Raw genomic sequence first — 25,521 nt, forward strand, 5'->3', positions numbered from 1 at the left:
AATGACAAGGTCACCAGCTGGGCATTCCTCTTTTTCCGGGTGCCACTGGGCCCTGAAGCTGCTGCTGCCACCACCTGGTCATACTCCCCCCCCCCTCCCAACTCCATATCCAGCCTTTGGAGTTCTGGGTTCCTCTGTGACAAAAAAAAGGTGAATGTTAAGTAAATATGGCATTTTCCTTTGTCGCAAGTAGCATATGATTTATTAAAGGAAAGAACAAATATGAATACGAGATCTAAGGGGCCACTCACCACCACAAGGCTTCAAGTCCTTGTAGCACTGCATTTCTTCAGCAATATGACAGCTGCCACTCTGCTAGTGCCATTTGTCACTTGAAGGTCTCTGCCACACTCTGCCTTGAACTACAAATAGGTGTTGTGTAGAGATGGATTTTCTCAGGGGGAAAGAAGAGAAAGACAGAAATTTCTTCATCACTTGGCCAGTTCTGAGGTTTCCCAGAGTATCCTGTGGCTGTTATTCAGATAAAAAGAAATGTGTACATGAATAGCATATTCACCATTAATTTATTGCCCAGTTACATCAAAATGTTATGAACTAAAGGGGAAAACTAATATGTTGATATTAAAACAAGTCAGATCATAATCTAGTTTGCTATCCAGTTTGATTTAGAGACTTCAATCTAAGATAGGTTATATTGGTATACAATAGTATGGACTATATTGGCAGATCCCAGTGGCAATTATCAATCTCTGGAGGTTTTCGCAATCTATTGAAATGAGGAACTGCTCCTGGATGCTCATTTTTTGAGGGCAAGAAATAGGTATTTGGGGTCAATGGGAGAGGTAAAAGACCACAGAAACACCTTTAGTGGTTACACATTGCATCTAGGCTGCATCTTGTTCACTGTTGTTCTAGGCAGTGAATGGGTAGATGATAGAATAGAAATTGATTAGGTCAGTCGTTCTCCAAATGTTTTGGACTTTCAGCTCCCAAAATCCCTAACAGCTGGTAAGCTGGCTGGGATTTCTGGGAGCTGAAGTCCAAAGCATTTAGAGGAGCACAGTGTGAGAAACACTGGATTAGGTGAATGGCTAGATGATAAAATTGTAATTGGTTAGGAATGTCAATTCTTTGAAAACTCCCCCTTTTCTCCAGTGTACATGGTGTATTTCACTTTAATAATTTCCCCTAGTCCTTCATGTGATCTTGCAGGTGCTTTTAATTTAAAAGGAATGTGGGGAAATAATTTGCTAGAACTATCTCCTATTTCCAATAATCTAGGAATGTAGTTGAAGAATTAATGCAGGACATGTTATACACTCTTCAATGTGTTCCATATAGATATTGATCAACAAACCCAGTAAGAGACATTTTGACATATTTGACAAGTGACAAGATCAAGTCACTATACTTAAAGGTGAACTGCAAAGACATTTTTTAAATACACATCATTTTCTTTTTTAAAAAATCTATATTTTGTGTACTGCATTGAAATTTTCAAAAGATACTTTATAATAACTTGGTTTGGGTTAAGTTTGCAAAGGTGGTAGATTTATAAAAGTTTCAGAAACACACTTTTTGCTTCATTAATTTTAAATGACATTTTTGATATAAATGTTATCACTGCCAGTGATGTGTGGTTTGCAAATGTTAACCTTTCTCTCTTTGCTTTGTTACAATGATATCTCTATAACTAAGAGGCCAAAATGATGCATTGATTGCATATGCCTTGTCCAGAAAAACAATTTACGAAAATACAAAAGTATTATCCAATCAGATAATACAATGCTGGTGTCATAAATTGTGTGATTTAAACATTTGCAATTTCTCTCTGTTTCTAGTTGCATTTGTTTCAATGGGGAAATAGGTATGGTGGAACCTGTAATTCCCATTTCATACATCCAGCTCAAATATATTTGTATAGAAGTGTAGGAAGCTGCAATAAATTTTGCTTCTATTCAGAACACTTTACTTAAGCCATGCAGGAATAATCAGGCCTCTAGGTCCCTTTGTATGTCTGTAAATTAATTCAGAAAAATACCTGAATGAATTTATATAAACATCCAATAAGACACTGATGTAACTGAGTCTGTACTTTAGGGATTATTTCTCATACTGTCGTCATTTCATCATAGACTTGGCAAATATGTAGAATCAAACTGTCTTATTTTAAAGGCAGAAGAATCAGGCAGTTCGCTGCAAATAAGAGTCAACATGACAGTGTAACATCAAACATTTTATTATCACATGTCACAGGTAGTATAAGGTGAACTAGTCATGGATCCCATGTTTTCAGCGCCATCTTATAAACTTTGTATTCTAGCCGCAGACACAATGAGCTACAGGTATGAAATGAACCATTAGATTGAACTTTCACCTTTTCAGCCAGTATGGGAAAGACTTTAATGAATGGTATGACATTGGAGCAAATAGTTATGGAGAATTTAGCCTGGTACTTATATATTTCTGCATTGCTTTGTTGGGGACTGATTGTTTTGTCCAAAAATGAGTGCATCAAGGATTTTCCAGTAAGATGATGAACCACCGCTAATATGTTACCAGGAATTAATAGATGTCTCACTCACTGTGCTTTCTCTCAGATTTGCTCTTTCATTGGCATACAAACCCTGCTCTTTTTCTGTAACTTATTTAATGAAACACTTTTGTAAATTATTATTAAAAGAAGAATATGTTTTTTCTAATTATGGACCTGAAAAAAGCTTGAACTTTTATATAAGAAGAAAACAGAAAGGGGGGGGGGGAGAGAAAAGAACTCAACACTGTATTTTTGTTCAGTATTTACAAACAAATAAGCTTCCAAAAGAAATATTGTACCACGCTATTCAGCCAGTTCTGTTAGAAAATTGAATTTTCACATCTTATGTTTTTTAATCTTCAAAATATTAGATTTGTAGTAATTCCATGAGACCTGAAGTTTTTAATATTTTAGCTACATTTCTTAAATCAAATAGAATGTGTGAAGAAATATAACTGAAGTGGATAATTTAAGAAATGCTATGGGGGGAATGTGTCTCCAGAATATATAACATAATATCGTTTATTTTAAAATATATATTGTGACAATAAGAGTTCCCTGCACAAGAGAGGATGCAAGGTTGTATGCTAAAACCCACCTTTTGATTTTTTTGCACTTACAAAAATTCAACCTTCTGCTTCTAATATTTTATAATGAGCTACCTTTAACTGTTTGAACCTGAAATATGAGGAAGAATAATTATGGTACTTTTCTTTCTACCATTGGATAAAACAGATATTCTTTTCCAGTATTCTCTCCCTATTCAAATGTCCTGAAATGTTGCAAAAGAATTATTTGGCCGAGACACATTTTTTGTTCAACTCTCCTTCCACCAACTTTTGCAGAAAAAAAGATTTTCTATACAGGAAACAGTGTTTTTGGTGCAGTAAAACATCTTTTTTCAGTTTAGAAAATAGTTACTAGTTAATCTAAGAAGGAAAGGTTAACATAGTATAGAAAATCAGATGTTTTCTACTCAAAGAATAAAACAGTAAAGGCAAAGCAAAGAAAATGCCTATGGCAGATTGTACAAATACAGAATTCATTATTTCACCAAGCTTTATTGAATATAGTTTTTGCATATTTCTGAATTAATTGAGATCTTTCATAAAGGGTAATTCTACATTAAACAATGGATTACAGAAATGCTACAGAATTTGAGTGTACTCCTATTTCAGATATATTTCTTCTTCCCTTTCTTTCAGCCCTCTGTCCTGAGACACAACAACAGGATGTGCCTTGGAGAAGAGTACGTAACTTAACTTTATTTACTTATGAGGCTCTGTATGTGTGTGCATGTATGAATATATAATTATGATCATACTATGTGCATATTGTTTTGGGAGAAAAACCTAGCAAGAGCGCACACACATTTAATGAAATTTTAAGTTCTTTAAAATAAACAAGCAAGATAAAACGTATCTGAGCATGTGGAGAATACTGTGCAGCATCACCGAGTTATTAAAACTAGTTCCCACCCATCTAAAGTTTGTGGTAGCAAATAGCTTTCAGACAAGTATACTTATTATAGAGATAAATAATACTGTTGGCTGTCCATAAACCATATAATTAATTTACCAATTAGGAAAGAAAATTCAGAGAGAAAACTTTTATATGTAAATTATTGAATTCTTCATATTTGTTTATTTCCTTATTTTATATAATTTTTATATTCCCCCCTCCTCCTGGTGTGAGATTCAAGGCACTTTACATAAATACTAGAACTCAACAAAATGATAATAAAAAGGTTAAAACACAATGAAAGACTTTATTGCACAAAACTACCATTAAAGTATGACAAAAAACACAACAAAAGGTTAAATATATTCAGCACAGCAATTTTGCTCAGAACATCTTTTTAGTAAATTCAGCAGATTCCCCTTATCCTCCAGTTCATTCAAAGTTAAAAAAGAAGAAGAAATGAAGTGGCCTTAAAGGATGTCAAACACTGTTAATAATGCATGTGTATCACAGCAGTTTGAATATTCACAGTTCCATAGTTACAAGGCTCTCGTGCATTTGAATTACAGATATTGTGACTTTTTGTTTGCTTTAAAGTCAAAATAAGAAATGGCTATTGACTCAAGCAATTTTATAGATTAACATATTAATGTTCTGTAATTCTCCTGCATTAAAAAGGACAATATTTTACATTGTATCAGTAGTTATAATGTAACACAAATAACTGATGCACACTTGCTTTAAAGACTCCATTCAATTTCTGCATTTCAGGGAAGTTATATTATCCTTTATTGTTAAGGTTTCACTTTGATCATGTTTAGCTGTAAATAACATTCCTGTTTGGACTTCCTTGTTGCCATTGCAATATTTACAGATCAAATATTTTCAAGCACTTAAATCTATGATTTGAAACTTGATCCCGTGGCAAAAGTGAAAGGCTATTAATCAATTTTTTTTTAAAAAAAAATCTAGAATAATCGTCTCTGGTTTATAATCATAATACTGGGAAATTCAATATTTCTGCTCAAACAAAGAGTCTGGTAGACATATTTACCAAAGGCCTTATGATGTTTGCAGTTGACTTTGCAGAAGACAACATTTATAAAACCTTTACAGTGCCTGACAGGTGCCATGAATTCTCTGGAGGATTAGCGTATTCAGATATTGTCTTTCATTTGAACTTCAAACACAAATTTTGCTAGGGAGTGTGATTTAATAGCTTTTGGAAATTAAAACCTTTGTATTTGTGTCATTCTAATATTCTCTATGAATTTACCTTTGGGAAACAAATTGCTGCAAAGCTAAATGCAATTATAATTTTGTTTAAGTAAAAAAAAAAAGACTGAATAAATGTATTAAGGATACACTGGGGAAAAGTAAGAAACATGGGTACTTTCTGTGACTGTTTCTTTGAGGAAAAAAGAATAGTGAGTGAATGGCAAAAATAGTTACAAGACTCTATTTTTTTTAAGTCTTTTCAGCTAAATATTGAAATAGAGAGTGCTCCCAGATGGCCTGAAAATTGCAGTTTTGCTTATGGCAGGGGTCCTCAAACTTTTGAATCAGAGGGCCGGTCCACAATCCAGTTGAGGGGCCGAATTATCATTTGAAGAAAAAAAACGAACAAATTCCTATGCACACTGCACATGTCTTATTTTTTATAGTGCAAAACAGCAACAACAACAATGAAAGAACAGTACAATATTTTAAAATGAAAACAATTTTAACCAACATAAACCTATCAGGATTTCAATGGAAAATGTGGGCCTGCTTCTGGCCAATGAGATAGCCAAGTTAATTAGGATTGTTGTTATTGTGTGCCTTCAAGTCATTTCAGAGTTTGGCCGAGCCTAAGTCTAAAATTATTTATTTATTTACTGCATTTATTTACTACATTTATATCCCACCCTTCTCACCCCGAAGGGGACTCAGAGCAGCTGTATGTACATACAATATATTATATTATTAGCATAACAGAATATTAGCATTATATATTACTATATTGAACTATATCACTATACTGTAATATTATATGTAATATAGAATTAATATTATTATATGGTATTATTATTAGTATTATATTGTGTAACATAATATTAGTATCAATATTATATGTATATACAATATATTATATTATTAAAACTGATATAAAAATATATTATAAAACTGAGGGCGGGGCCAGGTAAATGACCTTGGAGGGCTGCATCTGGCCCCTGGGCCTTAGTTTGGGGACCCCTGGCTTATGGATTTGAAAAGTCGGTTTAATAGCCCTGATAGTCATGTTGTGACTATGCCCTGGTGGCGCAGCATGTTAAAGTGCTGAGCTGCTGAACTTGCAGACTGGAAGGTCGCAGGCTCGAATCCGGGGAGCGGAATAAGCGCCCACTGTTAGACCCAGCTTCTGCCAACCTAGCAGTTCGAAAACATGCTAATGTGAGTAGATCCATAGATGCCATTCTGGCGGGAAGGTAACGGCACTCCATGCAGTCATGCCGGCCACATGACCTTGGAGGTGTCTATGGACAACGTCAACTCTTCGGCTTAGAAATGGAGATGAGCACCAACCCCCAGAGTTGGACACGACTGGACTTAATGTCAGGGGAAACCTTTACCTAGAACCCCCAGTAGCACAGCGTGTTAAAGTGCTGAGCTTCTGAACTTGCAGACTGAAAAGTCGCAGGTTCGAACCCAGGGAGCGAAGTGAGCGCCCGCTGTTAGCTCCAGCTTCTGCCAACCAAGCAGTTCAAAAACATGCAGATGTGAGTAGATCAATAGGTACCGCTCCGGCGGGAAGGTAACAGCACTCCATGCAGTCATGCTGGTCACATGACCTTGGAGGTGTCTATGGACAACGTTGACTCTTCGACTTAGAAATGGAGATGAGCACCAACCCCCAGAGTTGGACACGACTGGACTTAATGTCAGGGGAAACCTTTACCTAGAACCCCCAGTAGCACAGCGTGTTAAAGTGCTGAGCTTCTGAACTTGCAGACTGAAAAGTCGCAGGTTCGAACCCAGGGAGCGAAGTGAGCGCCCGCTGTTAGCTCCAGCTTCTGCCAACCAAGCAGTTCAAAAACATGCAGATGTGAGTAGATCAATAGGTACCGCTCCGGCGGGAAGGTAACGGCGCTCCATGCAGTCATGCTGGTCACATGACCTTGAAGGTGTCTATAGACAATGTCAGCTCTTCGGCTTAGAAATGGAGATGAGCACCAACCCCCATAGTTGGACACGTCTGGACTTAACATCAGGAAAAACCTTTACCTTTACCTATGCCCCCCTGTTGCAGTCCAGGCAGCGAGAGCACTGAAAACCACCACAGAGACCAATAATCTTTTAATATCTTTATTAAAGCAAATAATAATCCAAAAATGAAATGGTGGAAAAGTTGAGCAAGCAATAGCCCTTTAAGAAAAGGTATAAGATAGTCCAGAAATATCAAGGAATATGTCCAGTATTAGAGTCCAAAGTCCGGAAACCTAAACACACTCAAAACTGATGATAGCCTTTGAGTGGGGAATCAAGCCAGCAAACTAGGCAGATGAGCAAGGTCCAAATGTTCAAGAATAGTTCTTAGAAGCAAGGCAGGAACTTGAGATCGTGGAAATAAATCTTGGTTCACGAAATGACAGGAAAGTAGACTGAAATCCGGGTCTACTCATGAGTTGCAGCAGCTGCTGGCCGCTTGAGTCAAGGAGCTGGAAACTGGAGACGATGTACCTTCTTAGAGGTAAGCAACGTTGACACCGCAAGGGAAACTACTGGGAGCAAAACTTTTATTGAAGGGTAGAGTCTCCCCCAAAAGGGGGGGGGCTTCCTCCCCAAAGTTCCCAAGGGAAAGGCTTCTAGAGAGAGTCTCCATGCTCAGCCAAGCGGGCACTTCTCTGCGCTTGTTTGTCAGATCTCTGCTTGTTTAGATACTCTCTCCGGTTGAAGGACACAGACTCCGGTGAGCTAGAGACATCTGGCAAGGGAGTAGAGTTATCCACAACACTCTCCCTCTCAATTAGAGCTGGCTTCAACAAGTGGAGGCTGCAAATTCATCGGGTCTTGCTGACTCAGAGAAATATCAACATATTCTTCATCCTGATTAAAGGCGAACCCAGGGTCAGGTACAGGGGCCAAAGGTAGCTGGGATATAACACCCCCTGTTTAAGGAGCTCCACTGGCTGCCATTTATTTTCCGGTCCCAATTCAAGGTGCAGGTTTTTACCTATAAAGCCCTAAATGTTTTGGGACCCACCTACCTTCATGACCAAACGAACCTGCACGATCTCTTCATTCATCGGGGAAGGCCCTTCTCTCGCTCCTTCCTCTATCGCAGGCTCAGTTGGTGGGGACGAGGGAGCGGGCGTTCTCAGTAGTGGCCCCCTGGATCTGGAAATCCCTCCCTAGGGAGGTCAGGCAGGCTCCCACCCTTGCATCTTTTAAAAAGCAATTAAAAACTTGTTTTTTTGGCTGTGCATTTGAATAATTTAGTCCCCATGTCCAAAATGAAATTAATACATTTCTCACGCACTGTTCCCTTCTCTATAATTGACCAGACGTCCATCCCCATCAAATGGTTAAGAAATGTTTCCATCTTGTTGTTTGCCTCAAAGCACTTCATAACTATACTACTGCACTTTAGTTCAAATGTCAAATGTGGTTCAAATGTGGCGGGATAGAAAAATAAAGTTACTTACTTACTTACTGAAAGCACCAAGATTTAAATTGATTGTGACTCACTTGTTACATAGTTACAATTAAATGGTTACAGTTTGAATTAGTCATGATAATTCTTTGGTGGATTGGCGTCTCTGTATGCAAAAATTAGAGAACCAAGCAAAACTTCAGGAAGGCAAAACAAAAGGTCTACAGGTTTTTCTTAGTGGAAATTATCCCAACTGATGTGGGCATAATTCATGGATGATATGCATATCTTTGTTATGCTTCTACATATCTGGTGTGCAAAAGACACTTCCTTTAATTTGTAGAAATGATTGATTTGGATAAACCTATATACATGACATGTTAGGAATGGGCCATCTATGAGTTCTCTTCAGGCCATTAAAGTCCATTATGTGTGTTTTATTTGTTTGTTGAAATATTTATAAGTCATTATTTACTAAAACACCAACTACCTGCACAAGCATTAAAAATAAATGACAGATTAAGTTCACAAAAGCAATCTTTTGTGTTAATACTCCATTCTCCTGCCAGTGGAGACAGAAAAACACTGTCAAAACATGGTATCTGACCAGGTGATAACCAACTTGGGACTGTAGCTTTCTGGGGACTTGGTTGATTATCTTGGCACCTGAAAATAAATATTGTTAACACAGTAGTTCTTGTTTTGTTTTGGGGGTTTTGTGTGTATGTGTGTGCATCATATACCACAAATCATAATTACTTTACAATACATACGGTAGGAATCTGAGAGCATTATAGTGTCTTGGAAATACCTTTTTAAAGAATCGGAGGCTTACATAGCAAAGAGTTACACAGCACAAGGAGCCAAATGCAAAATGATCTTTCACCAGTAGACTTCTCCAGATAAGTTTAAACCGACCACCTCAAGAAAAACTGTAGATGGAAAAAGTGTTGCCTTCCATATATTGTTGAATTTCAGCTCTTGTCAGTTTTGGCAATCAGTATAACTGGGTGTAAGAGTTCAACAACATATAATTTGCTATACAGTAGAGTCTCACTTATCCAACATAAACGGGCCGGCAGAATGTTGGATAAGCGAATATGTTGGATAATAAGGAGAGATTAAGGAGAAGCCTAGTAAACATCAAATTAGGTTATGATTTTACAAATTAAGCACCAAAACATCATGTTATACAACAAATTTGACAGAAAAAGTAGCTCAATATGCAGTAATGCTACGTAGTAATTACTGTATTTATGAATTTAGCACCCAAAAATCACGATGTATTGAAAACATTGACTAAAAAATGTGTTGGATAATCCAGAACGTTGGATAAGCGAATGTTGGATAAGTGAGACTCTACTGTACTTGCAAATTCCTGAATCAGATGCTGTTCATGATACATGATACAAAGACAGTTAAAACTGTGTGATGGAAGGCAAGGAAGTGGTGATCTTTTCAATGTGTGAATATTCTTCCATGGTTTTAAGAATCAATGCCAGTGGACACAGATGATCTTTTGACTCTCTAAGAATTGTAAATGAAGGGGAAATGACCTACTAAAACAGGGGGAAGGGAGAACTTATCATTATCTATGGTTTTTCATCCCATAGGCCACATACTGAAACTCAGGGCAGATCTAACTGACTGATAATCTAATCTGGTGTGTCATACACTGGACTGGACCTGATATGGATCACACAGGAACACCCCCGCACAGCCATTGTGGAGGTGGGAGGGAATCCCACTTGCCCAGTAGCACTGAATGTGATTCAACACCATTGGGCAGTCACTTCGACAATCCCCTTCTCTTTCTGTATCACGGCAGCCTCCAGGCATGACACAGGTCCTACCAGTCTACCATCACCTGCAATGATGTTGGACAGGGTGACAAGGTGAGGAGGGAGGGGGAGGGGAGGAATCAAACGCCACATGAAGCATGGTCAGTGTAGATGTGCCCTGTGTGAGGATCGTTTGGTTGTGGTCTAGAGGGAGGCTCATTTCAATTCTGGCATCCACTGTCCTCCACATTAAGTATAAGATGGCTTCTAGCACTAGATGATTCTGCCATCAACTGTTTATCCAGACATTTAACTGGTAATATTGTTCGTTAAATGATCTTGTCTTCTTTTTATTCTATTATTATTTTTATCAACTGGTTTTATAATATCTGTTATTGTATACTGAGTTGTTATGTTTCTTTTTAAAGAAATAATTTTACTAAAATTCTTAAACAAAAGAATATAAATAAATTGAAAGAAGTTTGCCTGAATAGGACCATAATGACATAATCGTAGCAATGAGGAACAAATTTATTTAGTTCACAAAGTAATGCTTATCTATCTAGTTTTCATTTTCCAAACAAAGAGGCAGTTCTGTTTGAATACTTTCATTCCTCTACATTTCATGGTTCCTTTTTCTATTTTTTTTTAAATGTGACAACATGATACACAATGCTGTGTATTAGACAATGTGTATTATTCAGAGAAAACACTCAAATGGATAACCATCTGTCAGGGGTATTTTGATTGTACTTTTCCTGCATGCCCAGGGTTGGACTGGATGCCCCTTGTGATCTCTCCCAACTATATGATTCTATGAAAATACATACAATTTTTAATAAATTCAAAAGAATATGCAGACTAAAGTAGAAATGGAGGAAAATGAGAGATTTGTTCTTAGCCAGTGAATATGCACATTTGTATCTCCATTCTGTATAAGTAACTGAATTTTGGAATTCTGCACCAGCTAGAGCTTCTAGGGGTCATCCTAGGTAAGTGCTGAGAAAAATTAGCACACAGAGTTTTTTTTATTTACTCTGTATAAACATTTATCTTCTGTGTGTAGTCATGTCAAATGCTCTTTTTTTGTTTAAGAAAGTAAGTTTACTAAAGCTGCCGAATTTGTCTTATCTGTCACTGCAGAATTATTTTCCAAGAAATGTGTTTAATTAAGCATGTACTCCTCCACTGGAGCAGCTATCCTAAATCAAGCAGCACTTTTCCAGGTGTTCTCTCAGCTATTCAGAATATTCTTAAACACCCCTGCTTTTTTCTGAATAAAATTATGTTAAAATTCCTTGGCTGGTAACTTCACTGCATTTACTGGTAGATTCTGAAACTTTTTTCTAGCATGTCTTACTGGGGATATGCAGGAAAAGCAAGATTGACATAACATTCAAGTATTGGCATCATCTGTTAGAGGGTAAAAAAATTAAAAAGCATAATAGCATGGATCATTTGTTTTCACGATGGGGGTGAATTTGTTTTGCATTATGCAATATTGAACCTCTTGCAGAACAATAAATATGAAAATTCCTTCATGACTAAAAGTGCCCAGAAACAGAGATTTTGGATTCCCAGGGTTGCAATATGTCAATAACATTACATATCACACATTACATTTTTTCAATAACCATGTAGTCTTTTTAATTAAATGGAAAATAAAAGGAAGCAGTTAATGAGCATGAAGTAAGATTAATGTTAAAGATTGTAATAGGTAACACAATAAGATTTGGAGTATTGCATTATCAATCCAAAAACTGGCAGGAAAGGGTATAAAATGTCTTAAGTGTGAGAGAATTGGCCATCTGCAAGGACGTTGCCCAGGGGACACCCGGATGTTTTGATGTTTTTACCATCCTTGTGGGAGGCTTCTCTCATGTCCCCGCATGAAGCTGGAGCTGATAGAGGGAGCTCATCCGCGCTCTCCCCGGGTGGGATTCGAACCTGGCAGCCTTCAGGTCAGCAACCCAACCTTCAAGTCACAAAGCTTTAATCCACTAGGCCATGGGGGCTCCGACATGCATATAGTGTTCCCTCGCTTATTGCGGGGATTAGGTTCCAGGACCACCCGCAATAAGTGAAAATCCGTGAAGTAGGGATGCTATATATTTATACATTATTTTAGTAGTTATACATTATTTTAAGTCTTTATCAACCAATCATGTGTTGATAAATTGCCTCCTTCTCCTCCCGTTGCCGCTTGGGCTCCTTTGGCTTTGGCTTCTCCTTCCTCCCTCCCTTAGGCTGTAAATTGACATTTTTTATTATATATAATACTTTTATTGAAAAACCGTGAAACAGTGAATCTGCAAAAAGTGAACCATGAAGTAGTGAGGGAACACTGTATACATAATGTACTTCATTTCCCATATATTTTCAGCATTATTTTTTGAGATTTCTTCATGTATTTTCAGCAACTGACAGATCATCATGAGCCATATTGCAGTGGTATATTACATTTTGTCTCTTCTTTGCTTCACATTGTAAACAAGTTATGAATGAAATATTGAATCAAACTCACAAATATAAACACATGCAAGCTAATGTCTCAGTAAATTGTGTGACAAGCAACCATTAATTGAAGGGCATTCCTTTGTGTTTGCCTTATGCATGCTGCATTAATTTGCTGAGGCAGTGAAGTAACCTGAGTTTTTTTACCATATTGCATTGCCAGAGTCATTGTATTACAGTTTATTTTTACACTCTGTTTTTTGTATCACTATGAGTATAGTACAAAAGTTCTTCTTAGCTATCATCCACTCTAATGCTTGGAAGCTAAGGCATAATTTTAAAGGAGATGGGAGAAAATGGCTGCTTTGCTGGCAACAGCTCAGTGTTCTGTGTTTTACCAACAGCTGTGCTGGGAAAATGCAGGCAAAGCTTGAGGCACATCTATACAGACCATTTAAGTCACTGTGAAATCGGCAGAGGAGCAAGTGATTTCACTGTGCACATGAAAGCCTGAAAACAATTTAAGGTCTGAATGGTGCTTGTTTGTATAACAGAGGTTCCAGCATCTGTAAGATCTTTGGCTTCATGGTTATTGTTTCTTTATCTTCCCTGCTGCAATTCTCATGTACAGATCGCTGGAGCACCCCATTCCATAAACCATTTTGCCAAATCAATGTGGTTTCCACTATAATGGACTGGTGCTCATGAACATCTCTCTTTCAGAGTATTCCCTAAATTTGTTTGCCACAGTTTAAAACATTTAATTAATAAGTTCATGGTTTCCACCATCTAAACATTGCATTGTCAAGATGCCTTCAAATGACATTAAGTGTTTTGTATAGAGGAAGAGAGAACAGGCTTGTTTTCCGTGGTCCTGGAGACTAGGGGCTTCATCACATTAACTGCCCTAATGCGGGCGACAGTGGGGGATTCACCATACATTTCAGTTGCCCCAAACCCCGCATCGCCCACAGCAATGCCTTCCCCATCACACTAGGGAAAGTGCCACTCCCCAGCTTCCCCCTGCCCTATCACAACTGCTGGCAATAGAAACACAGGAAGTCTCCTGTATTCTCCTTGCTCCCTCATAGGATGCTTCCAGCATAGTTTGGGGATGGAGTCCCGCCAGAAGTAGCTGTATGTCATTTTATTGGATCTGGTGGGCTCCATTTCCAAATTATGCTGGAAGCACTCTAGGACAGGTTAGAAAGGCCTCATGATAAAATGATAGGAGTTGGAGCAATGGGTTCAAATTACAGAAAAGGAGATTCTACCTAAACATTAAGATGAATTTCCTGACTGTAAGCTGTTCAACACTGAAACTGTCTTCATTTTTTGTGACGTAGGAGCCTATCTCTATTATTTCCATGTTCTTTCTACCTCTGGTACCAACATTTCTGTTATAGAGGTAATGTCCAGGAACACATATACACTGCTGAACTTGTCACTTTCCCCAACCTCTGCAATTATTGGAGTTGCCAAAAAAAAAACTAGTTCTGGAAAAGGTTCAAGCCTTTCTGAACAGATTTTTGGAACAGAATTGATGACTCCTTACACTGGATTCTACTGTTGCTCAAACCCATATCAAGCACTGGATACAGTTGTCCACTTTAGAGTTTGTGGTACTCATAAAAACCATCATACACATTTGTGTTGTCTTTCAGAGTATCCAAACTAATATTGTTTTCTCTCTGTGCTTTAAGAAAGTTTTGCTGATCATCCAAGTTCACTTTTCTTCAGATATATCAGGAATTATGTCAAAGAACTTATAGGAATACAGAGGCTCAATGCCTCAGTGGAAACTGCAAAATAGCCTCTATATAAGCTATTTTACTGTGTCCAGGAGGCTGGCAAAGATCATATGACTCAGAGGAGGCATGATGTAGCAGGAAGATAGTGAAAATGTCAAACAATGTGGGGATTAAAGGTAGGTGAAGCATACAATTCTAGCTAGAGGCAATTCAAATACTGTACTAATTTTATTTTCTGCTGTCTTCAAGATCTTAAACAGAGTAATACTAGTAGGCATACACTTTATAGTCTCTGTAGTTTCAGATGTTTCTACCTGCTGCTATGAAATTTATATCAGATTGATATCAAACAAACATCATCTCCCTATCCATTACTCTCACACAGAAATGCAGATGAGGGCATGTAATACCCAACTTTTTATGGATATTTTAGTTTCTCTATTTTCTTTCTGAATTTAAATAGCAAGAAATATGAGTAAATGTTATCATTAGACTTTGCCTTATAGACATATTCATATAGATTCAAAGAACTTTATTTATGCCATGTCTGGGGCAAGTTAATCTGGAGCATGTGACTCAGAGCTGTTCCAGAAACTAGGGCCATGTATCATGATGCTCTAGCCTGTTGCGTTGCTTTCCCATCCCCTTGTCTAGATGTCGCCACTCCTTGTTGACCAAATATTTCTCTATGAATGCATAGCCATCACCTGTCTTACCTGTTGAGATCATAATAGGGTGCCCACACAACCAGCAAGTAAATCAACCACTTCCATCTTGCTGATCACACAGGTGCCCCATTCAAATCTAGCAGATGCTTCGCAATGCATTATATGGTCAGTGTAGAAGAGCCCACTGCACTGGTTAGTACAGGGAAAAGTATTAGTGGCAATGTCCATCTGGACAGTGGATTAGCCTGAAATACACCTGATCCAGCTCTCCAGACAGCTTCTAGATAATCTAAAGTTTTCTGCAAACTCTACAGTAGCCCTTGACTTTGTTTCATATGAAGGAAAATTAGACCTAATAATACTTATTGGCAGTTCCCATGGGTCATGAAGACTGCCAGCACTGGATTAGAGATGAGTAAGGAGATTTTTAAATAGTGTAGGCAAGACCTCAGTCTAACCCACTGCTCTAATTCTTTTAACATCTCAAAATGTATTTGAGTTTTTATGTACTCAATTTTGTGTACTTCCATTAAATGTGTATAATTTTGGATGCAGGAGCCAATGGTGTAGTGGTCTGAGAATTGGACAATATGACTTAGGAGACCAGAACTCAAATCCTCGCTCAGCCATGAAATCACTAGTGGCCTTGGCATTTTACAATCTTTCAGACTGAGATAAAAGCAAAGGCAACCATCTTCTGAGTAACTATTGCCAAGTACTTCCAGTGATAGGCTGTCCTTAGATTTGCCATAGGTCAGAAATGACCTGAAAACACACAACACCAGCAAATTTTGTGTGCATGTATCCCCTTCAAAAATGTTTACATTTTTCTTCATGTATTGTTTTCATATTAATGCATGTGACTGGATGGCTTTCTTTCTTAGAACATTCCACAAACTGCGGAAATTATATTTATTTACACACTTGAATCGAAGAGGTGTAAATCTGATAAATCCATATAAAACGTTTGATGGGCCAAATTTTTCACCTCCCTCTCTCTCATCATACCATAGCCTTTATAGTTCCTGCCTGATTAACAAATGGAGTGGACAATTGCCTTAAGTTCTACATTTGATCACATATATGCATTTTCCTTTCTTGCAAAGGAGAAAAGCTTATTATCCTTTGATTTAACCAGAAGAAGGGCAGCTTCCAAGCCAGGCTGCCACTTTTGCTGGGCTTTTGTCCTCCAGTGATGGAGGCAGCCTTTGTAGGCTTTGACACTTACAATTTGTTTCATTTACCTTCAAGGAGAACAAATATAGCCACTGCCCTGAAGTAAAATAGGAAAACAAAGACTTGGCAGGCTGTTTTCCAGGCAACAGATGGATGGCAGGTGGTCCTCAGAGCAGCAATTCCTAACCCACATCTCTCCTGATCCAACTTGATCCACACAACATATGGGAGGACTTACTGTCTCTGGCTTTAGCTACATGAGATACTCTAGAGCTTCTAATATCTCCAGTAGCTCCTTTTTATTATATATACTGTACTGTTAGAACATAGCCAGATACTGGCATATAGTCACACACACTATTTTCTCTTAACTAACAGATGTGGAAGAAACAATCACAGGCCATTTGATTTCAAGACATGACTTCTGCTACAGTGATGCAATACTTATTCTAAACTATTGAAAGTCTTCCTCAGAGATAATGAGACAACTTGAAAAACTATCTCCATGGTCTATAGATAATTGTAAAATACAACTTACCAGATGTCTCCTACTAATGGGAAATGCCCTTTCCTCACCCCAAACCTTACTCTCTGGGAATATAATTATAGAAATTACTACTTTTTCCTCTGTCCAGATAACTCATACCATTTAGTTGGGAGGAAGGGGTGCCTTCTTCCTTCTTCCTTAGGCTTCTAAAACCATTCCATTGGAGGGACAGGGGAAGAGAAATGCTCCTAATCGGAGAGAAATAAGTGCACCAGATTTCCCTCTGATGTACCCCCTTATTTCAGCATGCCATGTATCCTATTTGGGTTCTCTTTTATTGGAGTTTTGAATCGGAGAAATGATTGTATGCATTTATAAACATATCAAAGTAGAATTTCTGATGACAAATAGTAGCTGCTCTGGCTCTGGTACCTAGGTTTTGATAATAAGAGTCCTGGACCATAAATTCAGAATGTTCATAGATTTACCTTACAGATCCCAGAATATAAATATGGCATAAATCAAGGAGCTGGAAAAATTGTATTTCAGGCCTTTGGAGGCTGGTTTTTGTGTGTGGGGAGAATCTTTTGGACAATTTTCCTTCCTTCTCTGTACTGCTTCTGAAATCAGAAGCAAGCTCCAAAAGAAATACGCCTGCATTTTCAGCATAGTCTCCAATGGAAAATTTAAAAAAATGACAAAAGCTCTTCATAAAATGTAACACAGTTAAAGGAGAAAAATGTAGATGCAGTGAAGAACATGGGCTAGACAAGCAAAGAGAAGCATGGAATCATCCATAAAACAGCAACAGCACATTTGCTGTGTATTCATACGTGCTGCCAAAGCATAATTTGAATCAAATTTTGTGCCTGCTCTTACAAAGGAGCCATAGCAATTTAAGAGAAATGTGAAGAATTTGACAGGATTGGTAATTACAGCATTTATCAAATAGATGGGATGGGGGTAGGGGGTTTGGGAGCTACAATCTTGCAATGTAACTCTGTTTTAAATTATTCTGTATAAATTATCCTCCACAATTTGGGGACAGCAAACTTGGTGACTTTTGATACATAAAACAATCTATATGCAAAGCATAAAATTTTCAAGACAGGTTACAATTGCCACCACCTTGAAGCTAGAATTCAGCTATGTGTTAGCTCCTCCTTTGCAAAAGCAAACACAACAGTGACTTCTTGACCCAAGAGAAAATAACCCATTATTTGTGCAGTGGACCAGGCTGAGTTAATAAGGCATTTCCATTCAAAAGAGAGACATGGCAGTCTGGGTGTTCACATGACTATTTCTTCTGGGTGCTTCATTCTCACACTGTGTTTCAGCCTCAAGTAAATGTCTAAAAACGGTGCATTAAACAGTACAGACAAGGGATTCCCTGAAGTACAAAGGCAAGAGGCCACTACAAACAGAAATTTAATCCAATAATATAAGTTATCAAACAATTTTTCATATATATGCCATAGTCATAGAACATTCAATGTGCAGATAAGGATGGTAGAGGATTAAAATATACTAAATGATTCAAAATACATGTCTGTAAACCAAAACAATCCTTATATAGGGAAGGCAAGAAGAATCCAAAATAATATAATCAATGTGTTACAAATACACATACTCATAGAAAGCATAATTCTTAAACTCAAGGTTTTTGAGTTCAATGTCTAAAAACAGTGCATCACATTAAATCAGAGGTGAATAACCTGAAGACTTTAGTTGTCCTGACCTTCTTGCTGATGTCACTAAATTCTCCATCATGATTTCTCACTGATTTCATACAGAATTAGCTGTTGTGGCTGGCTGTGAGATGAAACCCTGACTGAGAGTCAGGTATAAAAATCAGCTGGGGAATCATATTAATGGCTGTTATAGCTACTAAAGGTTTTTTGTTAGGAGTTCTGGGCTGGATGGTTCAGAGTTTACTTTAGGTGACTTGATTAATAGTGACTCAGAGTTCTAAAATACCTGTTGTGCCCAAAGAGATTGTTCCTGGTGATTTGGTTAATCTAGACATTGGCAGGTACAAATGATGTTCTGATGTCATAGTAGTAGACTTGAGTGTGGCTGGACATTTTTCTGAAACAAATTTTAAGAGTCTATGTATGTATCATCATTGCATCTTTTCTCCAATAATGAGTCTTATGGCAGGTAACACATTTAAAAACAATGCAGATAAGAAAACTATAAAAAACCAAAAAACATAACTATTTATGAGGCTAAAAATACAAAAAAATTATTAACTGACTCTATACAAACCTGAAGTATCGCATAGCATCATAGTCTGTGAGAGCTGTTCGACAGTGGAACTCTCTCCCCGGGGCCGTGGTGGAGGCTCCTTCTTTGGAGGCTTTTAAGCAGAGGCTGGATGGCCATCTGTCGGGGGTGCTTTGAATGCGATTTCCTGCTTCTTAGCAGGGGGTTGGACTGGATGGCCCATGTGGTCTCTTCCAACTCTACTATTCTATGATTCTATGATTCTATGATTCTGTTTTTCTAAACCTGACAGCATATCAATGTTTGAACCTTTCAGCAAAAGGTAAGCAAGGGCAAGTAATCTTGCATGCTTCAGAAGAGAACTTCAATGTCCATGAGCGGCCACCAAGAAGGCCCTCTCACTTGTTCCCACATAAGAAGCTTGAGATGTTGGTGGGACAGGGAAAAAGAACTCTCCAGAAGATTTTACAGCTCTCATAGACTCATAAAGGGAATGTCCAAATTAAGAATATCTACAAATAACATAAAACTGAACTAATAACAGGGCTCTCTCTTACTTTTTTTTTTTTTGCACCTTTGGTTCCCTGCATCTCGTAGTTCTTGTCTTGATGATGTACTTGTGAATTTTTCTATTTTCAGCATGTCAAGAGTACAGGATTACTATCAGGGCTTCCTCCTAGGTCTTGTCTGTTATCTCTACAATGACAGAGAAGTAAAGGCCTAGTTAGCAGTACTAAATGTGATAGGACATGAATCCATATCAAAATTAATCCAAATTATCCCTTTGTTCACAGAAAGGTCAGATCTTGTAACAAAATTATTATAACAATCTACATTATATCTATCCATTATTATGTTAATATGAAAATGACTTCTAATCCAACAGTGAACAGTATTAACAAAAAATAGTCACATATTATTTCTTTGGAAGTTGCTTAAATTTCACCTTGTAGTAATCTAAAACAAATGATCCGCTACATTACTCAAATACTTGATTTTCACCCCTCTTTTTAAAACTATGGAATGTGAAATGTATTACTTAATAAAGCAGAGGGAAGGCTTTGTATTTTGTATTAAGATAGATTACTTATGTGAAATGAAAATTAAGATCATAAATCAAAACAGCTCATTACAAGTTCCTTGTTTTCCTGTAATTTATCAGTTGTACTTCTATTTTTTATTGTTTGGTATCTAGCCTATGCCACTTACCCCTTTACTTCATCACTAAATCTTACTGTTAGATATTGGTTACCTATCCATGAGCAAATGAATTATTACTGAATGACTACAGAGCTTGCCTTCATCCCAGGCACTGGAGGTGGAAAGGGGTGGGGGTGAGAGTACATAAGCTAAAGTAAATACTCATAGTGAAAAAAATGAGCTAAACATTGATTTTCTTTTTTTAGAAATCTTACAGACCTCCTTATTTTACAGTTCTCACTTCTGTGCAACATACATGTGAATGTGTTACAAGGTTATGAATCTCACACCCTATCTTTGATGTCATTCTATTTTTTCACATGAGAGAGTAATTTACATTGTAAGTTATATTTATATAACATTTCTACATTTCAACTGTTACTGATGGATAAGAAGAGTGCATCTTTTAGAGCACTATCAAGAGAAAGGAGGTTATAGGTTTCAACAGAGACTTTTACCACTTTCCACAGCTGGTTCTCAAGTGCCCTGGCTGTTGAAGAGAATAGAAAGACTTTGTTTTCTTCCCAGCTACTCATCCATCTGTTTCTCTTTCCCCAAGTGCTCTCAGGATGAGATTGTGCCTCACTAGGGCCCTGGAGGGGAACAGCTGCAATAATAATATATGGGAGGCATGTATGCATCTCCTGCTGATTGGTGCACCATCGTCCTGCACCTGCAGGAAACCTATAATGTGCCTTATATATTTAAACAGTTGCAATATTTGTTTATGTATGTGTGCATCTATCTCTATATATGAGTGATAGCATTTGCAACAAAACAGTTAAGGAATCATTTGTTTATTATTTTTATACATAAATATGTAATATGCAAATAAATTTTTTTATGACGAGAATAATACAATACAGTTTGAGGAATATAATTCCTCAAACTACAGGAAAGGAGATTCCACCTGAACATCAGAAAGAATTTCCTCACTGTGAGGGCTGTTCGGCAGTGGAATTCTCTGCCCAGGACTGTGGTGGAGGATCCTTCTTTGGAGGCTTTTAAGCAGAGGCTGGATGGCCATCTGTCGGGTGTGCTTTGAATGCGATTTCCTGCTTCTTGGCAGGGGGGTTGGACTGGATGGCCCATGAGGTCTCTTCCAACTCTACTATTCTATGATTCTATGATTCTATGACATGTTTCTCCACTCTATAGATTCCTTCCCACATTTAATTCTCATAGAGGCCACCTGCTGTTGTTTATTTGTTCAATTGCTTCTGGCTCTTCATGACCTCATAAACCAGCCCATGCCAGAGCTTCCTGTCGGTGGTCGCCACCCCCAGTTCCTTCAAGGACAAGCCAGTCACTTCAAGGAAACCATCAATCCATCTTGCCTTTGATCTGCCCTTCTTCCTTTTTCCTTCCATTTTTCCCCAGCATCATTCTCTTCTCCAAGTTTTCCTGTCTTCTCATTATGTGGCCAAAGTACTTCATCTTTGCCTCTAATATCCTTCCCTCCAGTGAGCAATTGGGCTTTATTTCCTGGAGTATGGACTGTTTTTTGAACTGTGGTGTTGGAGGAAAACTTGGACTGTAAGAAGATCCAACCACCAAGGTGGGGCCCTGTCCTTATGCTGGCAGAAGGGAGAGGCAGGTGGGGGTTGAAGGGCCTCCAAAGCCTCACCTTCCTCCCAGCATTAGGATGGGTCAAGCAGCCCCATCCTTATGCTGGGAGGAAAGCCTGAGGGTGATCTGCACTTGGCCCCTCCCCCTGCCCTGCCCCCTCCTGAGCTCACCCTGGCCTGGCCCCGGCCCTCCCAGGCCCACTCACCCCTTAGCCCAGCCTCCCCCATGGCCCACCGCACCCCAGCTCCACTTCCTACTGGACCCACCCAAAGCAGTATTGAAGAAAGTGGGTTTGCTAGGCAGATGATTAAAAAGAAATCCCTGGAATGAGTTTGAGACCTGGATGGGGATTACTCAATCACAAAGCACTAATGTGCACTGAGGACTTTATTTTACTTGTTTTTTGTAAGTTGCTGTTTAGCTTCAAACTGCATTAAATGGTCAGTATACATGGGGTCACAGATTAATGAATGATCTGTACTCAATTAAATGACTAAGGCCTAGATTTTTACATGTTACATTTTGTATTCTTTATGAGAATAATGGCCTCTGCCATGGAAAATTACACAGATGGTTAGTAACTTTGTAGGAGTATTGAGGAGTAATGTGCATATTACTATCCATCTAGTATTGCTTTTCTGTTTCAGAGCTTTCTGATAGGTCTCTATGCCATTTGGTATATACTGACATTTATACAAGTAAGTGCAAAAGACATGCTATACAGTTTGTCCTGGAAGCATAAAAAGAGGATTTTCTTCCCGCGACATTCTATGGATCTGTGCAGAATATAATATGGACAGTGATGAATGCCTTCTTTTCCAGATTTTGCATTCAAGTGTTCTGAACAGATCTGCTTTGAATACGAATGTAACTTCCTATAAAATAACATGTTAACAATTGGATTTTCTAGTCTTATTTTAGCAACTTTGAGGAAATTAACCATGTCAGTCTTTGCAAAAAATAAATAAGACTTTGCTGGTATTTTAAAAACTAACCAACTTTATTTCCGCATCAGTTTCTTGAACTATGGCCCACAAATCTCATGTCTGAAATACAAACTGGCTGGTCTTTTGAATGTTATTCTATTTTCATTCCACCTTTTTGCACTATTATGTATGTACTTAGTGTGTTATATTTTATGTTTTAACTATGTTGATTGGGCACGTCCCCATGTAAGCCTCCCCGGGTCCATCGGGGAGATGGAGGCAGGGTACAAAAATAAAGTTAATATAATAACAATAATAACAATAACAATATTATTATTATTATTATTATTATTATTATTATTATTATTATTATTAAATGTATGTGTTTTGTTAAAGAAATCTTGATACTCATTTTTCATGGAAAGGAAAAACTACAGTACAATATATAAAATTCTGTGCCAAAACTTCTTGCTCTGCAAACATTTCTCCTACAAAATCGACAAAGCCCATGACCAACAACTGATGTGGTAGTTGAGTAATAGTTGTAGCAGGAGCTGGCAGTGAAAAGGACAAGAAGCAGTGCAAAAAACTGGAACCACCAGGAGCTGCTGACTAAAAGTTCTGTTCACCTCCCTCCCTCCCTGGTCTGTTCTACCATCTGTTAGTCTACTTCCTGGTTCAGCAGTGCAGTAGTGTTTCCATCAATAATATCTGGTTCTCTCCTTTATCCTTTTTTCTGAATACTACAAACTACCTTTGGGGCAGCAACTTCCAGAATCCTCAATCCAGAATTACCTGTAACATGAAGGTTGAGGGATTCTGAGTGTTTGTTCAAAGAAGCAGCTTCTTACATTTTGCTCCTGAATTGATCTTAAATGAAAGGATCTCCTGACAAGCAGGCGGTCGTGTGATAAGGGCCCTTAAAAGCCCTGCCAGCAGATTTGCTCTTACCTTAGCTGCTGTTTAAAACAGCCTACCAGAAAAAAATTCATATGCTCATTGTTATCATTTTCTTAGCTTTACTCAAAGGAACCCCTAGGCAGCAATTCTATGCTCTCCTATTTGGGAATAATGTCCTACTGAGCTAAGTGGGACCTATTTTTATTATAAACAGGTATAGTGTAATATACAGCACGGTGCATCACAATTTTAAAACAATAAAGGAAGTAATGTCTTTTTGTAAGCATACAACTAAATTTGACACTACTTCTTCAATTAACTATAGGAACAATTTAATTTTTAATCTAATTATGTCTTTAATTTCCAGTATAGTGAATCAGAAGTGAAGATGGGAAGCATACTGATTCAGGAGCCATAATGAAATATTACCTGTCATGTGCAATTCTACGAATGTTTACTGAGCAGCTTTTGACCTAAGATGCAACTAAGTATGAAAGATGGATTTCCAGCTTCATACAAAGTGCTCCATGTAGCATGAAAAATAAATGTTCAAACGGATCCTCAGGGGTGGGGTGTGGGAGAGACCTATAATACAAAGTCACAACAGCATATAGAGTATGTAAAAATGGAAAGGGGAGTGAAGAGCATTTGTATTCTGGAAGATAATATGAAATTGAATTTCCCCTTATTTTTGCTGCTCAGTTTTAGGTTTAAAAATACAATTCATATGGGTTTGAAAGCAATCATTAATGTAGTACTATTCAACTGAATAAGGAAAAAATATCTAAAGTGCATAATTAGGTAATCCGTAATGTTGCAGAAGGATAACACCTTGTAGGACTGAAATAAATGAAATTCATGTATAAATTCCTCCTTTCATACTATGTAACAAAAATCAATAAAACTAAATAGGCTACAGACTTTGACAGTTGACAGATAACTTTAAAGAAAAAGTAAACTGTTAAGGCTGCTTTGACGTTGAACAGAAACAGAATTTCTTTAAGAACAGTGGCTTTCTGAGAGTTCACCATTAGAAAAATATCTTCATATAATTGATGGCAGACCCAGCCTTAACCATGTAAGAACTCTCTGGGTTAAAATAGCAAGAGGATACATATCAACACTTGCCAAGAGCTAATTTGTCACTTACAGTAACACTGATTGTCTTTCTTAATAAACCTTTAGTTGCAAGATTCCTAAATACCTGATCTTGAATAAACATCATAAGATGCCAAAGATAATAATAATAATAATAATAATAATAATAATAATAATAATAATACTTTATTTATACCCCGTCACCATCTCCCCAACGGGGACTCGGGACGGCTTACATGGGGCCATGCTCAAAACCATACAATATGACAGAATATAAAACAACATATCATAACACAATTTAACAATACAATAAATAATAACATACATTACAATCCAAAATTCAGAAAAAGCAATAAAAACCAGGGCAGGCCACATGAACACTAAGTTAAAACTCGGTGAGAAAGACATATGAATAAAACCACGGGAAGCAGGGACATAAAATAGTGGAACAGTCTAGAGGATAGATATCCCAAGGGAATAACCGAAGAAAGATATGATAGTTACTCTCTAAAGGCCTCATTTTTGTAAAAAAAAGAAAAGAAAAGAAATTTATATAAAAGATGTTCAATCCTATAAAAATATATGTTATATTAATTATTCACTAAGGGTTTTTTTTTTCAAAGAAAGCAATGAGTAATTTTAGCAATTTTATTTCTGTTGTTAAAAAGCTTTGGAAAGATCATTTTGGAGAATA

At 37.6% G+C, this 25,521-nt stretch overlaps 1 protein-coding gene across 44 annotated transcripts in view; it reads left to right on the top strand.

Moving 5' to 3' along the window:
- ptprd (protein tyrosine phosphatase receptor type D) overlaps window positions 1-25,521 on the top strand; it is a 1,517,053-nt gene that overhangs the window by 533,080 nt on the left and 958,452 nt on the right. For all 44 annotated transcript variants that reach the window (XM_062974169.1, XM_062974170.1, XM_062974173.1 and 41 more), the window contains exon 6: window positions 3,703-3,746. The gene's annotated coding sequence lies outside the window, so the exon portion shown is untranslated. The remainder of the gene's footprint in view (window positions 1-3,702; window positions 3,747-25,521) is intronic.

The sequence above is a fragment of the Anolis carolinensis genome, chromosome 2, assembly GCF_035594765.1.
Source record: "Anolis carolinensis isolate JA03-04 chromosome 2, rAnoCar3.1.pri, whole genome shotgun sequence".
Classification (NCBI taxonomy): Eukaryota; Metazoa; Chordata; class Lepidosauria; order Squamata; family Dactyloidae; genus Anolis; species Anolis carolinensis.